Source organism: Stenella coeruleoalba (assembly GCF_951394435.1).
Source record: "Stenella coeruleoalba genome assembly, chromosome: 1".
NCBI lineage: Eukaryota > Metazoa > Chordata > Mammalia > Artiodactyla > Delphinidae > Stenella > Stenella coeruleoalba.
Genome location: NC_137169.1, coordinates 174997097 through 175011177, shown reverse-complemented (window position 1 = coordinate 175011177; position 14081 = coordinate 174997097). Strand labels below are relative to the sequence as shown.

The window sequence follows — 14081 nt, the reverse complement described above, 5'->3', positions numbered from 1 at the left end:
TACAAAGACTGGCATCCCCTGGTGATGGGACCATCCCGGGTGCAGTCACTGAAAGGTGTTTATGCAGAGGAAGACATTTTCTCTCACGTGGGAAGACGGGTTTCCTCCATCAGAAAGAGAGGTCCTATGGAATTGGGGAGTTCAAACCTCAGCCTCCCCCGTTTCCCCATTCCAGATCTCAAGGTCCCATGCCTTCCTCCACAGGAGCCCTTGTCTTAGCGTTAGAGACTGGGGGAGCAGGCCTTTAATTGGCCCTGCCACTCTACAACACACCCAGTACAGCACTGGGTCCTTAGCCATGTTGGCCCTGCAACGGTAAGAACGGACGGATTCCTTTCAAGTTGCTATAAAGGCTTTTGAAAGTACTTGACACTAGAAGCTTCCCTGAGTTTCTGGCAGTTTTCTAAGACATACCCAGGGATGATTCTGACCAACCTTGAACCTCCCCAGGAACACCTCCTGTCAATGAACTATTCTAATCTGCACTCGACTCATCATTCAGCATGACATTCTCTCATTAGTGTGTAATTTGAATATTTCCTGTGCGTGTCTGAGTCTACTACACCTTTAACTATATCGTCAGCTTTGTGAGGGCAAGATTATCTCACAACATTTAGTAAATTCATATGTACTGAATTCCTGAAGGCATTCTGGCTCATCCTGGCATTTCATGCCAGACAAGCGGCAGTGGCTGTGCCTGGGGCCCCTCAAGAACGTGGGGTGGTGGTCAGGGAGACAGGTCTGAGGGGGAGTCTCGCCGTGGAGCAGCCAGGCCATGAAGGACGTCCGTGGGCTCCTGTGGTCAAGCTGAGTTTTCCTCAGGAAACTCTTTTGAGGCACTCGGTGTCCACAGACTCTGGAGCTGTCTGCCAGCTCTGCTAGTCATTCACCATCTTTGGCTTCCTTCTGGTGACTGGTGGGCCGTGTCTGGTTTGGGATGGGTGATTCCTACCTTCAAAGTCTTGGTCAGGAGGTTCCTATTTTAATGAACACCATGCAGCCTTGGTGCCTGGCCAAGGTGGGGGCCTGAGCAACCCGGACGGGACCTGAAGTGGGGCCCCCTGTCCTCATGCATGCCACTTGCAACCTCACACTGCTGTGGGCTCAGTGCTGCTGTTCTGTCTCCTCCTCCGGCCACTGGCAATCAGCTGCCGGAAATGGCCAAGAGGTGGAGAGAAATGTGGTGGTCAGGAGATGACCAGTGTCTGCTTGCCCCTCAGTGTCCACTCTGTCCTTTAGATCTACAGCTCTGAGGTGCTGGACATATCATTAGGAGCGACCTAAAACAGCCTTTTGACACCTGCAGTCCAATCTAGGTAGAACTGGGCTACCCAGAAACGTGCACTGGCTCTGTGCTGATGGTGAATACTCAGCGGAGCAATGGCCTTTGCTGCACAGAGGGCCACTTCCGCTCCCAGCAGCTCAACAGCTCCCCAGAGCGCGGGCAAGAACGAAAGAGAATACTGGAGATTTCTCCTCCCTGGTTCACTCATCACAGTGTCACGTGCATGGCTTCCCTTTGTACCTCCTCTCCCTGAACATTTAGCTTTTTGAAGTTTTCTGGGTGTTTTGATTACTAGTTAATAAGGAAATACTGTGGGGTTACACAATCACTCCCTTCTAGGCAACAACCCCATGCTTCCCTCCCTCTTTCTCTCTCTCCCTCCTTCTCTCTCTCCTTCCTTCTCTCTCTCCCTCCTTCTCTCTCTCCCTCCCTCTTCTTTTCACTTCTGTGCTTTCCAACCCCCCACCCCACAACGCCCATCCTTAGACAAGACAGGTGACAAAGCTCTTTCTTTTTTTTCATAGAGAAACCAAAGCTCTGCTATTTAGGGGGAAATGGTGACCAGATTCCTGGTCTCTCTATTTCCAGTCATTCTTTTACCCCATTTCACCACCCTGCTTTCTTAAAAGCTAGGATTCTACAGCAAAATATTAACAGTGGTTATCATCAGGTTTAGAATTGCAGGTGCTTATTTTTTCTCTCATTTTTTGCTTACAGATTTTTCCAAATTTTCCTCTAAAGGCTCCATATTAGTTTTGCCTTAGCTCAGGTAAACCAGCTGCTATAACAAACAATGTGAAAACTTTCCATGGCTTAATCAAAAAAGTTTGTTTCTTGACCACATGTAGTCTAAAATGAGTGTTCCTGAACAATGTACAGGCCTCCTAAAAGGTGTAATCCAGGAAATCTTTCCTTTTCATCTTGCAGCTCCTCCATCCTCAGCAACATATGGCTTTCAAGTAAGCTGTGATATTCTGTATAAATCCAGAGGAAAGGAAAATAGCATGGAAGAGTGTGCGAGACAGGATTTTATGGATGTGACCGGAAAGTAATATATGTCGCTTCCATTCACAATCCATTGGCCAGAACCCAGTTGCCAGGCTGCATCCACCTGCAAGGTAGGTGGAAAATGTAGTTTATCAGCATACAGAGGAAAAGGAAATGAATATGGTGAATTGCTGGCCAATCTATGCCACACTTGCACAAGAAAAAGAAAAGAAAGTTGAAGTTAACATGGAATAAGGAAGGTAAGCCCTTCCGTAAAGCAATCTTAAGCTCTCTCTCCCACAGCATTTTCACACTGAAATCCCCACTGTCCCACAGTCAAGAAAATGACCTTCATCCTCAAGGGCATGGACAGATTGGACTTTCTGATATTAAAGAGTTATAGGAAACGGAGAAGCTGAGGGCTGAGACTGAGGGTTCACAGGCAGTGCTGTGACCTGGGTGCAAACTCTCCTCCTCTCCACTAGGGGCGCTGTCAGCACATGAGTGCTGCCTCTCTGCCCCACAGCCTTGCTTACACGGTAAGGACAGATGATTATGCAGAAGACTGTGAGGTCAGCATCATTCATGTTGAATAATGGCCTTCCTCTCCTCTAAGCACTCCTATCCCTCCCTCCCAGAGAAACTTTGGTTCCATGTACCTCTTACAATAAATCCAGAACCACTGGTGTTCCCAGGGCATGTCTCACATTCCCTGTACCTTGTTCTTCACCATCCCCTTTACATGTAGACTCTTGCCTTGAATACAGTCCTGCAAATGCAACTGAAAGTCACCTAGTGCCTAGAACTCTTTCTACCTGTGTATGTTTTATTTTATTTTTTTGCACTCTAATCCTAGGTTTATTCAACACAATTCTTTTCTCTACACAACAAAGTACAAACACAATATTATCTAAAATGCTACAAAGTTACAAAACTGAAAACAGAGAAAATGTATAGTACTGACTGTACAATAAAAGCCAAAAAAGCAATGAACACATTGCCAAGGTAACCGACACGACCACCATGAATACCGACACAACGGGGGGGGGGGGGGGCCGGGGGGGCGGGGGGGGTGAGGGGGCAGTTCTGTGATGACCCGACAGAGCTGGCTCTCAACTTACCAGTTTCAGAGAGAAAGGGAGATGTGCGTGTGTGTGTGTGTGTGTGTGTGTGTGGGTGTACGCACATGAGTACACATGAAAAGAACCATTTCGGGTATTTGGCCCTTGAGGTCAGAAGAGGACTCAAACAGGGGCGCAGGGCCAGGCTAACAGGAACGGCAGTTGCGTGAAAGCACACCCTTTCCTGTGGGACCCTGCAGGCCAGCAGGTTAGGGCACGAGCAGGCCACCAGATCGGCCCCAGGTCATCTGTGGAAGGGGAAAACATGCTCCCAGGCTGGGGCTGTACCACCTCCTGGAGCCCCCTGCTCATCCCTGCTGACTTTGCCACTAAACTGCCTCTCAGGAACTAGAAATGTGGAAGCTTTCTAGCCAGAAAACTGGAGGGCATCTTTATAAGCGTGACCCCCAAACCAACAACGCCCCTGCAGCCGGAAATCTGCCGCCAGGGGAAACGTAGCAATTACTGCCTTCACCTCCGAAGCCTGGCCCTGAATGAGGGATTTCTTTCCTACCGATCCTCCTTCGGCTAGAAAAGTGACAGAAGTGAGTTGGATGGGATACAAGTCACAGGGCAGAGCTTCCGTGGCCCTGCTTATACGGAGGAGTTGAAGCTGGAGCGGCTCCTGTGGCGCCGGCGCCCCGGGGACCTGTGCTGAGGGGAACGCGACCTCCTCCTCATCCGTGGGGGGGACCTGCGCCACATGCGAGGCGGTGGCGGCATTCTCCAGGGACGGCTGAATCGCCGGGGGGCGGGGCGGCCGAGGCCAGGGAGCCACCACAGCGGTGGCAGTGATCTCCTGGCCATCGATGTGTCCTCCCTCCACGTGCTTCAGCGCCTTCTCGGCCTCATCTGGATTCTCAGACTCCACGGGGGTGCATCCTTTCTACAGGCACGTCAATCATTTAAATTTTCCCATAGGTGGAGAATATCTCCAGGATATGATCCTTGGTCACATTCCTGGTGAGCCTTCCAATGTGCCCTGTGGTGGGTTTAGGGGAAGGGCTCCGCCTTTTCCTTTCCTTTTTATATCTTCTGGGTGGTTTGGATTTGGAGCGGGAATGCCGCCGTTGTCCTGCCTGCGCCGAGAAGGACTCGGAGAGCCAGGGGAGCTGCCGGAGCTGGAGCTGCGGGATGTGCTGGAACTTCCTGAGCGGCTCGATGCTGAAGATGAGCTGGAGCCCGTGCTGGTGCTCGAGCCCGAGCTGCAGGTCGAGCTGGACCGAGAGCTGGTGCTGCTGCTATCACTGGAAGCGCTGCGCCTCTTTGGAGTTTCATCCCTGCCACGATTCTTCTCGCTGGACTCCTTGGCGGCCCCCTTATCTTTAGAGCGATCCTTGGACTTCCCATCAGAGAGGTCTTTGCGTTTGGTAGGAGAACCCCAGTGCTGGACTTTGTATTATTTTCTTTGACTCCTAGCAAGCTCTTCTTTTTCACTCCTGATAAATCCATTCTCCCCTTCTGAGGTGTTCAAAGCAGCAATGGCGGCCTCACTTATCTGAACTCTCCCTTCTAACTTGAGTCCGAGAAACGATCCCTAATCGATTGCAATTTACGCCAAAGTGCAGCATCTTCCCGCCGCCGCGACCTCCTCCCCCTTTCCTCAGCCACTGAGGCCCGCGCTGCTCGGGCGTCACGATTAGGGAGCGGGGAGCCCCTATTGTGTGTTAGACACACAGCAGATAATTAGAGAATAAAGTTGATGAGCTAATTCATACTCAATACATATGCAGATATGTTGAATATGTAATATTCAACAACATATCTTGATATTAATAAGAAATGATACCCTGACATCCCAAAATTAATCTCAAAAGCTAGTTTTTCAGGTTCATCTACTGTCCAGTGGAGAGAGATTTAGGGGCAGGTGAGGGGCTTTCTAGGTGCTCCCCCAAATGTGTCTGTTACAGAAAAATGAAGAGGCTGGATAGATGCTCAGTATGTATAATGTGAGCACACTCCCCAATGTTTATACGGTTTCATGCTTTCAATATATGACCAAACATATGAGTAAGGGATCTTAAACGATGTGCAAATGTTTGTGAGGAACCCAGGCCTTTTCTGGATAGTCTCCGTGTTTGTGGACCTGTCCGCCTCTCCTCTAAGCACTGGACAGGAGCAGAAGAAAGCAGGCCATGGGAGAGAGGGACAAGTGTAACCAGAAGCATCTCAAAGGCCCAAACAGACGTCAGGAGTGCACACATTCTCGCAGGTGCACACTGGGAAATGTTTACCTTCCTCCTTTGGCAGAAGGCAGTTAGTTCCCAGTGTGCTAGAATGGAAGGGAACAGTGAGAACCAGTTCACCAGACGTGTAGGCTCGTGTCCACAACTTTCCATTCTGCCCGGGAGCAGTGGCCAGAGGGAGATGATAAAAGTAGGTAGAAGTTAGCTCTGTATATACGGCCCCAAACTTGAGGAGCCCTCAGGGAGAAGGCGGGTGGAGACCTCCTGAGTTTTGCTCTTCTCTCCTTTGTTAGACAGATGGATTCTGCCTTGTCCTGTTTCTCACATTGTTTTTTGGGGGGAGGTTTTGCCTCAGCAACTAAAAGGGAGGCTGCTTAAGAGCAGGGACTTTGTGGGACTTCCCTGGCGGTCCAGTGGTTAAGACTCTGCACTTCCACTGCAGGGGCCATGGGTTCGATCCCTGGTCAGGGAACTCCTGCATGCCACAGGACATGGCCAGAAAAAAAAAAAAAGGGAGCAGAGACTTTGTCATATCCTAGCTACCTAATTTGCTCTGCAAGTTCCAGAAGAATATAATGTCCTCTACACAGTTGATACTTAATAAAGTCTCCTTTGCTTCTAGCGCCTCCCTTTCCTGTCTCTCCTCAATGTAATGTCTGATTGCCCTGTGAACTCTCAGGGAGGCATCAATGGTCTAAAGTCTGAATTATCTAAGCAGCGGGTCCACTCTCTTTCTGTTCTGTGTGTAAAAACACGCCACTGACTTTGAGAGAGTTTCTCTGTATATCGTTGCTTAATATCTCTACGTAAGGTACACCCTCTTGGTTTTCCAGAAATCTCCATAACTGAGACTCCAACAGGTTAATTTGCCCAAAGACTCATGGCTGGTCAGGGATAGGACAGGGATTAAGCTGGTAGGCTTGGCCTCAAGCCCCTGCTTCTGTCATCTGGCTTCCACTGACTTCTCTGCAGAGAACGGGGTGATTAATCAGACAACAAAATGGGTAAAAAGTGGGCAGCAAGGAGACCCAGTGTGCATGAGTAGAACAGTGAGAATATCCCTTATCCTCCTAAACAGTATGTATACATCATACTTTCTGTCTCTATCCCCAGGTTCCCCAGGGTGTGGAGAGGCTGAGAAGCCTCCACGTTCCCGGCTGGAGCTTACCTTTCTCGGTACAGGTCAGAGTGTTTCAAATCCTTCTTGTTTCTCCTGTTACACTTAGTTACTTGGCTCTTTCCTATTATTTTTCTTCTGGGATACCACTTTTTTATCGCCATTTTTTAATACAGCCATGGAAAATGATGAAATAACTCAGAAAACACTTCCTCCTTGCTCTTAGCAAGTTATTTGTGCTCCAGTTCTAAACTGCTAGGCAAATCTCTGATAATTAATGAATTTCTACCAACATAATACCTCATAAAACATATCTTTTGGGTAACATACCTGAATTTATAGAAACATATTTAAATTAAATGCACTCCCAATCCAAAAAAAAAAATTGTCCACATAATTTTAATGGAATTCAGCAAACCCATTCTAAAATATATCTGGGAAAGACATTTAGAGAAGAACCCAGGTCTTTTTCTCTTTTTTTTTCCCAGAAGAAAAAATGAGGAATAAATTGCTTTACCAATTTTCATAATACATTATACATATTCAATAATTAAAACTGTGGTGTAGGAGCAAGCAAGTATCATATGCCCATAAATTAACATAGTATGATGTAATAGAGACTCCAGAAACAGAAACATGCAGTGTGAGAACTAAACACATGTTAAGTAAGACATGACACCATAAAACTCCCAGAAGAGAGCATAGGCAAAACATTCTCTGGCATAAATCATACCAATGTTTTCTTAGGTCAGTCCCCCAAGGCAATAGAAATAAAAATAAACAAATGGGACCTTATCAAACTTATAAGCTTTTGCACAGCAAAGGAAACCATAAAAAAAGAAAAAATGAGAAGACAACTTACAGAATGGGAGAAAATATTTGCAAATGATGTAACATCATTTGAATGATGGGAGAGAGAGAAGGAAGGAGAGAGAGAAGCAGGGAGAGAGAGAAGGAGGGAGAGAGAGAAGGAGGGAGAGAGAGAAGGAGAGAGAGAAGCAGGGAGAGAGAGAAGCAGGGAGAGAGATAAGGAGGGAGAGAGAGAAGCAGGGAGAGAGAAGGAGGGAGAGAGAGAAGGAGGGAGAGAGAGAAGGAGGGAGAGAGAGAAGCAGGGAGGGAGAGAAGGAGGGAGAGAGAGAAGGAGGGAGAGAATGAAGGAGGGAGAGAGAGAAGGAGGGAGGGAAGCATGGGGTTGTTGCCTAGAAGGGAGTGATTGTGTAACCCCACAGTATTTCCTTATTAACTAGTGATCAAAACACCCAGAAAACTTCAAAAAGCTAAATGTTCAGGGAGAGGAGGTACAAAGGGAAGCCATGCACGTGACACTGTGATGAGTGAACCAGGGAGGAGAAATCTCCAGTATTCTCTTTCGTTCTTGCCCGCGCTCTGGGGAGCTGTTGAGCTGCTGGGAGCGGAAGTGGCCCTCTGTGCAGCAAAGGCCATTGCTCCGCTGAGTATTCACCATCAGCACAGAGCCAGTGCACGTTTCTGGGTAGCCCAGTTCTACCTAGATTGGACTGCAGGTGTCAAAAGGCTGTTTTAGGTCGCTCCTAATGATATGTCCAGCACCTCAGAGCTGTAGATCTAAAGGACAGAGTGGACACTGAGGGGCAAGCAGACACTGGTCATCTCCTGACCACCACATTTCTCTCCACCTCTTGGCCATTTCCGGCAGCTGATTGCCAGTGGCCGGAGGAGGAGACAGAACAGCAGCACTGAGCCCACAGCAGTGTGAGGTTGCAAGTGGCATGCATGAGGACAGGGGGCCCCACTTCAGGTCCCGTCCGGGTTGCTCTGGCCCCCACCTTGGCCAGGCACCAAGGCTGCATGGTGTTCATTAAAATAGGAACCTCCTGACCAAGACTTTGAAGATAGGAATCACCCATCCCAAACCAGACACGGCCCACCAGTCACCAGAAGGAAGCCAAAGATGGTGAATGACTAGCAGAGCTGGCAGACAGCTCCAGAGTCTGTGGACACCGAGTGCCTCAAAAGAGTTTCCTGAGGAAAACTCAGCTTGACCACAGGAGCCCACGGACGTCCTTCATGGCCTGGCTGCTCCACGGCGAGACTCCCCCTCAGACCTGTCTCCCTGACCACCACCCCACGTTCTTGAGGGGCCCCAGGCACAGCCACTGCCGCTTGTCTGGCATGAAATGCCAGGATGAGCCAGAATGCCTTCAGGAATTCAGTACATATGAATTCACTAAATGTTGTGAGATAATCTTGCCCTCACAAAGCTGACGATATAGTTAAAGGTGTAGTAGACTCAGACACGCACAGGAAATATTCAAATTACACACTAATGAGAGAATGTCATGCTGAATGATGAGTCGAGTGCAGATTAGAATAGTTCATTGACAGGAGGTGTTCCTGGGGAGGTTCAAGGTTGGTCAGAATCATCCCTGGGTATGTCTTAGAAAACTGCCAGAAACTCAGGGAAGCTTCTAGTGTCAAGTACTTTCAAAAGCCTTTATACTAACTTTAAAGGAATCCGTCCGTTCTTACCGTTGCAGGGCCAACATGGCTAAGGACCCAGTGCTGTACTGGGTGTGTTGTAGAGTGGCAGGGCCAATTAAAGGCCTGCTCCCCCAGTCTCTAACGCTAAGACAAGGGCTCCTGTGGAGGAAGGCATGGGACCTTGAGATCTGGAATGGGGAAACAGGGGAGGCTGAGGTTTGAACTCCCCAATTCCATAGGACCTCTCTTTCTGATGGAGGAAACCTGTCTTCCCACTTGAGAGAAAATGTCTTCCTCTGCATAAACACCTTTCAGTGACTGCACCCGGGATGGTCCCATCACCAGGGGATGCCAGTCTTTGTAGGCCCTACTCCCACCACTCTTAATACCTGCATGTCCCTACCAAGAGTAGATCCCAGCACAGCCCAGACAAGGGGTACAAGACCTGCTCTGAGGTGAGAGAGGGAATCGACCCACCAAAAGTGTAACAAGACCTCACCCATCGGCATTGGCAAGAGTATGGGGAACGTGGGTGTGAATGAATTCTAAAGGTGTTTGACTATGTAGATGCAACTGAAGAGTTGATTGGGCCTCATTTATCCATATGAGTTGACTCTCCTGAGATTCTAGGGTTAATACGTGGCTTGAGCATCTGGGAATGGTATAAATATCGATACTTGGCTAGTTTGGCCAATTGAAACCCGGGCTCAATGGCGGCCTACAGTCGGCAAAGTTGACATACTGGAACTTCCCTGGCAAACTCTGGAGAAGCACGGCCAAGCAGAACATTCTGCAAGGATGAGCAGTTCCTAAAATCTGTGCTGTCCACTATGGTAACTTCTAGCCACTTGTGGCTACTGAGAACTTGAAATGTGGTCAGTGCAACTAGGGAAGCGACTTTTTCATTGTAATAGATTGACATTTAACTAGCCACATGTGGACAGTGGCCACTGCAGCAAATGGTGCAGTGCTGGTGTAAAGAGCCTGAAGGCTCAGGAAATGGCAAGGTGACTTCTTTTGAGCTGAGTCCACTCTCGCTGCATCCCATGGGTTTTGGTACATAGAGCGCTTTCACTGTCATTCACTTCTGAATAATTTTTCCATTTATATTGTCATTATTACTTTATTTATTTTTTATTTAACCCAAAAGTTATCTGGAAAACATTTCTCTTTTTATTTCTATCAGTTTTTATTTTATGCATATAGAGGCCGCAGTGTTAACGCATTACAATTGATAATTGTTCTATCTTCTTTGTGACTTGAACGTAACAGAAAGGACAAAATATATTTGTCCCTTTTAATGTTAGTGATTCTCATCTTTAGTGTTCTTTTGTCTGATGTTAGTATTATAACATCTATTTTCTTTTATTATTTTTCTAGTCTTCTTTAATGCCTATGTTTTCAGCCTTTCTGTGCCCAGTTGTTTAAGCATATGTCTTATAATCAGCATATAGCTTGACTTGGTATTTTGACCTGTTCTGAAAATCTATTACTTTGATGGGAATTTAAGAGACTTACATTTACCGTGATCATTGATATATTTGGATGTAGTTGTAGAAATTTATTTTATGCTTCCATCGTTTCTTATTTTAGTCCTGACCCCAGTTCCACTTTTAAAAATATTTCCATAGGACTGAGTAACTTACATTCACTAGAATTAAAATTTCTTCTAAAGCAAATATATGTCTGTTAGAATCAAAGGCGATGGGCACTTGAGACTGGCGATACTTTACAGTGCTTCTGTGTTCGTCCACTGTCCTCACCCCTCTGGCTCCAGCTTTGTAAACTTTACAGACCATCCCGTTGAATCCTGAAACCTTGACATGCCTTATAGGCATGTCACATAGGCAAAGTCGTCCTTGGGTTCTCACAGCACCAACTGTTTATGCGACAACCTCTGTTCTTTCATTCCTCAAATAAATCAATTTTATAAGTGAAATTTAACAAAAGCCAAGGCCTTGCCCCACTCTTCAGAGCGGCACCTTCTAAGGCAGCAGTTATTGGTTCGTATCTTTTCTACCTGCTAAAAAATACACTTTGAGACATCCTAAGGAACAATAGGATGTGGTGGTTAGTAGTCCAGACCCTGGGCCTATTCTGCCATGGCTGGAATCTCAGCTCTGTCACCTTCCCTGTCGTCCGATAGCTGTAAGATCTCAGTCCAGTAACTGAACTTCTCTAGGCCATGCTTTCCTCATAAGAAATACAAGGTGAATTATAATACCACCTGAAGGATTGCTGGGAGGATTGGAAGAGGTAATCGATGTGAAAACACTCAGCACGATCCTCGCCACACCGGAAGAACTCGGAAGATGGTAACTGATATTCCTTTGCTTCTTTTCCCTTTGGCTGCGCCATGCAGCATGGGGGACCTTAGTTCCCCAACCAGAGATCAAACCTGTGCCCCCTTGCAAGGGAAGTGTGGAGGCTTAACCACTGGACTGCCAGGGAAGCCCAATAACTGATATTCTTAACAATGATCTTCGTCCATACCCAGGACTCAACATAAGGCCATTTTCACACGAATCGACATTTTCTTAATCCCTCCCAGAAGGAGAGCTGTGGAACTTCTTGAAGACTCTTGACATCTCTATGAAGAGACGTAATCTACTTCTGCTATTCTTAGCATCCCAAAGCTGACTGAAGATCTATATCCATGAACAGAGGGTCCAGGGTGTAAACAGGTGCTCCATGCACTGGCCTCGTACTGAAAACCTCTGCCATCTTTGTACGTTTTGTCTGCAGTTGCTGTATTAAGGAGACCTGGCCTGAACGAAGTATTCAGTCCTGGATCTTTTCATGTCCCAAATTAACTTTAATGAGCAAACAGGGAAAGATCAAGAGGGTTGCGACTGGGACTCAGGGGAAACTTTGAAGCAGAAGCCAGGAAGGTGTAGATGCCCTCTGGAATTGGGCCAGCATTTGCTTTTGATGACAGCGAACCCTCAGATCTTCTTCATCTGAGCTGAAAACAAGGGGCTCTGGGACCAGAATACCTGAGATTTCACCTTTTACAATGCCTCTGTGTTCCTCATTCAACAAACACGTGTTGAATACCTACTATGAGCAAGAAACTTGCTCTAATGCTTTTATTATATGCTTTGGGTAATACCAAGGTGAATAAGACACTGTCGCACCCCACAGGCTTTTTTCTTCTAGTAGAGGAACTAAGGTGTACACAAATGGCCACGTTGGGGGCAGGAGTGGGGGACTGTGACATGTAAAACGTACAAAGTTCCATCTGATGGACGAAGAAGCCGTTGCTTCCACCTTGGGAGGAACCAAGACTGCTGTATGCAGGTAATTAGATGGGAGCTGCCCCTTTAAGAAGAGTGGGATCTGGACCAGTAGAGATGAGCAGTGGTCTTTCAGGTGGAGTACACAGGGTGAGCGCCAGCAGGGCAGTCCAGGGAACGTTCTGGGAACAGCAAATTGTACCTCCCCTGTTTCTTCTAGCTGTGTTTTCATGGGACAGTATTCAGCAACTGAGCCTCAGTTTCCCCATGGGGCTACTTCTGTATACTCCTCAGGATAATTGTAAAGATTAAATGGCTTAAAACAGGCAAGTGTGTAGATCGTTATATGTGCCTGAATAATGATAGTAGTGTCCCTCATGCCTGTTTCTGTTTCTCCCCTTCATTGCAGTCCCTAAGCTGGTGAGGAGCAGATTCCCAGGAATTTCTACTGGGACATGGAATTTGGGGGCAAAAAAGGGAGGGATCGGCAGGTCAATACTGAGGGTTAACTGAGGAGGTTTAGGATTTCCACAGGCAGTCCCCAGCAGAGGTAGTTCCTCCCTGTCATCAAAGGGCCCTCGGGTCCAGGACTGAACTGTTCCCATCCTGTTACAAACTGCAGGATGGCATGAGCATCTTTTCCAAGTGTCTTCTCACATGTGCATCACCAAAGAGATCTTCTTTCAAAGACATTTCCTTCACTGCTTTCCCAGTCTTCTGTTTGAAGACATTTCCAGAAAGGAGCTTAACAATTCATCAGCTGCTCTGTTCCTAGCAGAGTAGGTCTTCTGGACTTGTTTCAAGTGTAATACACCTCGTTTGGAGCTATATCTTATCATTTTGAATTTTTGGTATTCAATTCAACAAATGCTTGAAATAAGATCTTCACTGTAACTCACTCTTTTGTCTCTAAGTTTCGGCAGAGGCTTGAATGATTAGTAATACAACCGTTGATGGGAAATCCTGCTGTCATTCCAAGGGGAGGTGCTGGAGCCCCTATGCAAGACTTTCTAAGGGAGGCTTGGAGTCACGCTGCTGGCTTTTTCCATCACGCAGCCCATGTAAGAAGTTGAGGTTGACAAGAGATTGGAAAGTGGTGATTTCTTTACAGAGGATGTCAGTGAGAAATCATAAATTGCTTCCAGCTTGCTCCCTGACATGTTGAGCTCATTCAGCCAAGTAGAGGCTGTGCTATAACCACACGTGTTAGGAGTCGGGGAGTCACAAAGGTGAATAGGCCCAATACCTGCAACCTAGGAGCTGCTAAGGAGCAGTAACACCTTTAATAACACTCACACCCTGAGAAGCCTGACAGTACCATTCCAAAGCAGTATAGGGATGGGAAAGACATTCCATCATAGGACCTGGAGTCTCTGTAGCAGGAAATCTGGGTCAGGGCAAATGGCAAGGGTGGGGCAAAGGCATGTAAAACAGACAGAACTGCTTGAGACAATCCAGGTGTACAACAAAGCACAGGAATGCTTGCCGATCGAGATCATACAGGCTGTAACTGTGACAATGGGAATGAAAAATGTGGTATGTTTTAAAGATAAACAGCAAGAAACACATCCTACAGTCCTTTACAGTTTGCAGAGCTTTGGGGGATAACTTACTAAGTTTGACAATCACCGCAACCCATGGGATCAGCAGGGAATGTACTTGTTCGACAAATGAAATAACTGTAGGTCA

General features: G+C 47.1%; 1 pseudogene across 1 annotated transcript; it reads right to left on the bottom strand.

Moving 5' to 3' along the window:
- Positions 1 to 3876: 3876 nt before the first annotated feature.
- LOC307192236 lies at positions 3877 to 5407 on the bottom strand (annotated as a pseudogene). Its single transcript has one exon. The product of its transcript is annotated as an uncharacterized misc_RNA (transcript).
- Between the last annotated feature and the right edge of the window lie 8674 nt (positions 5408 to 14081).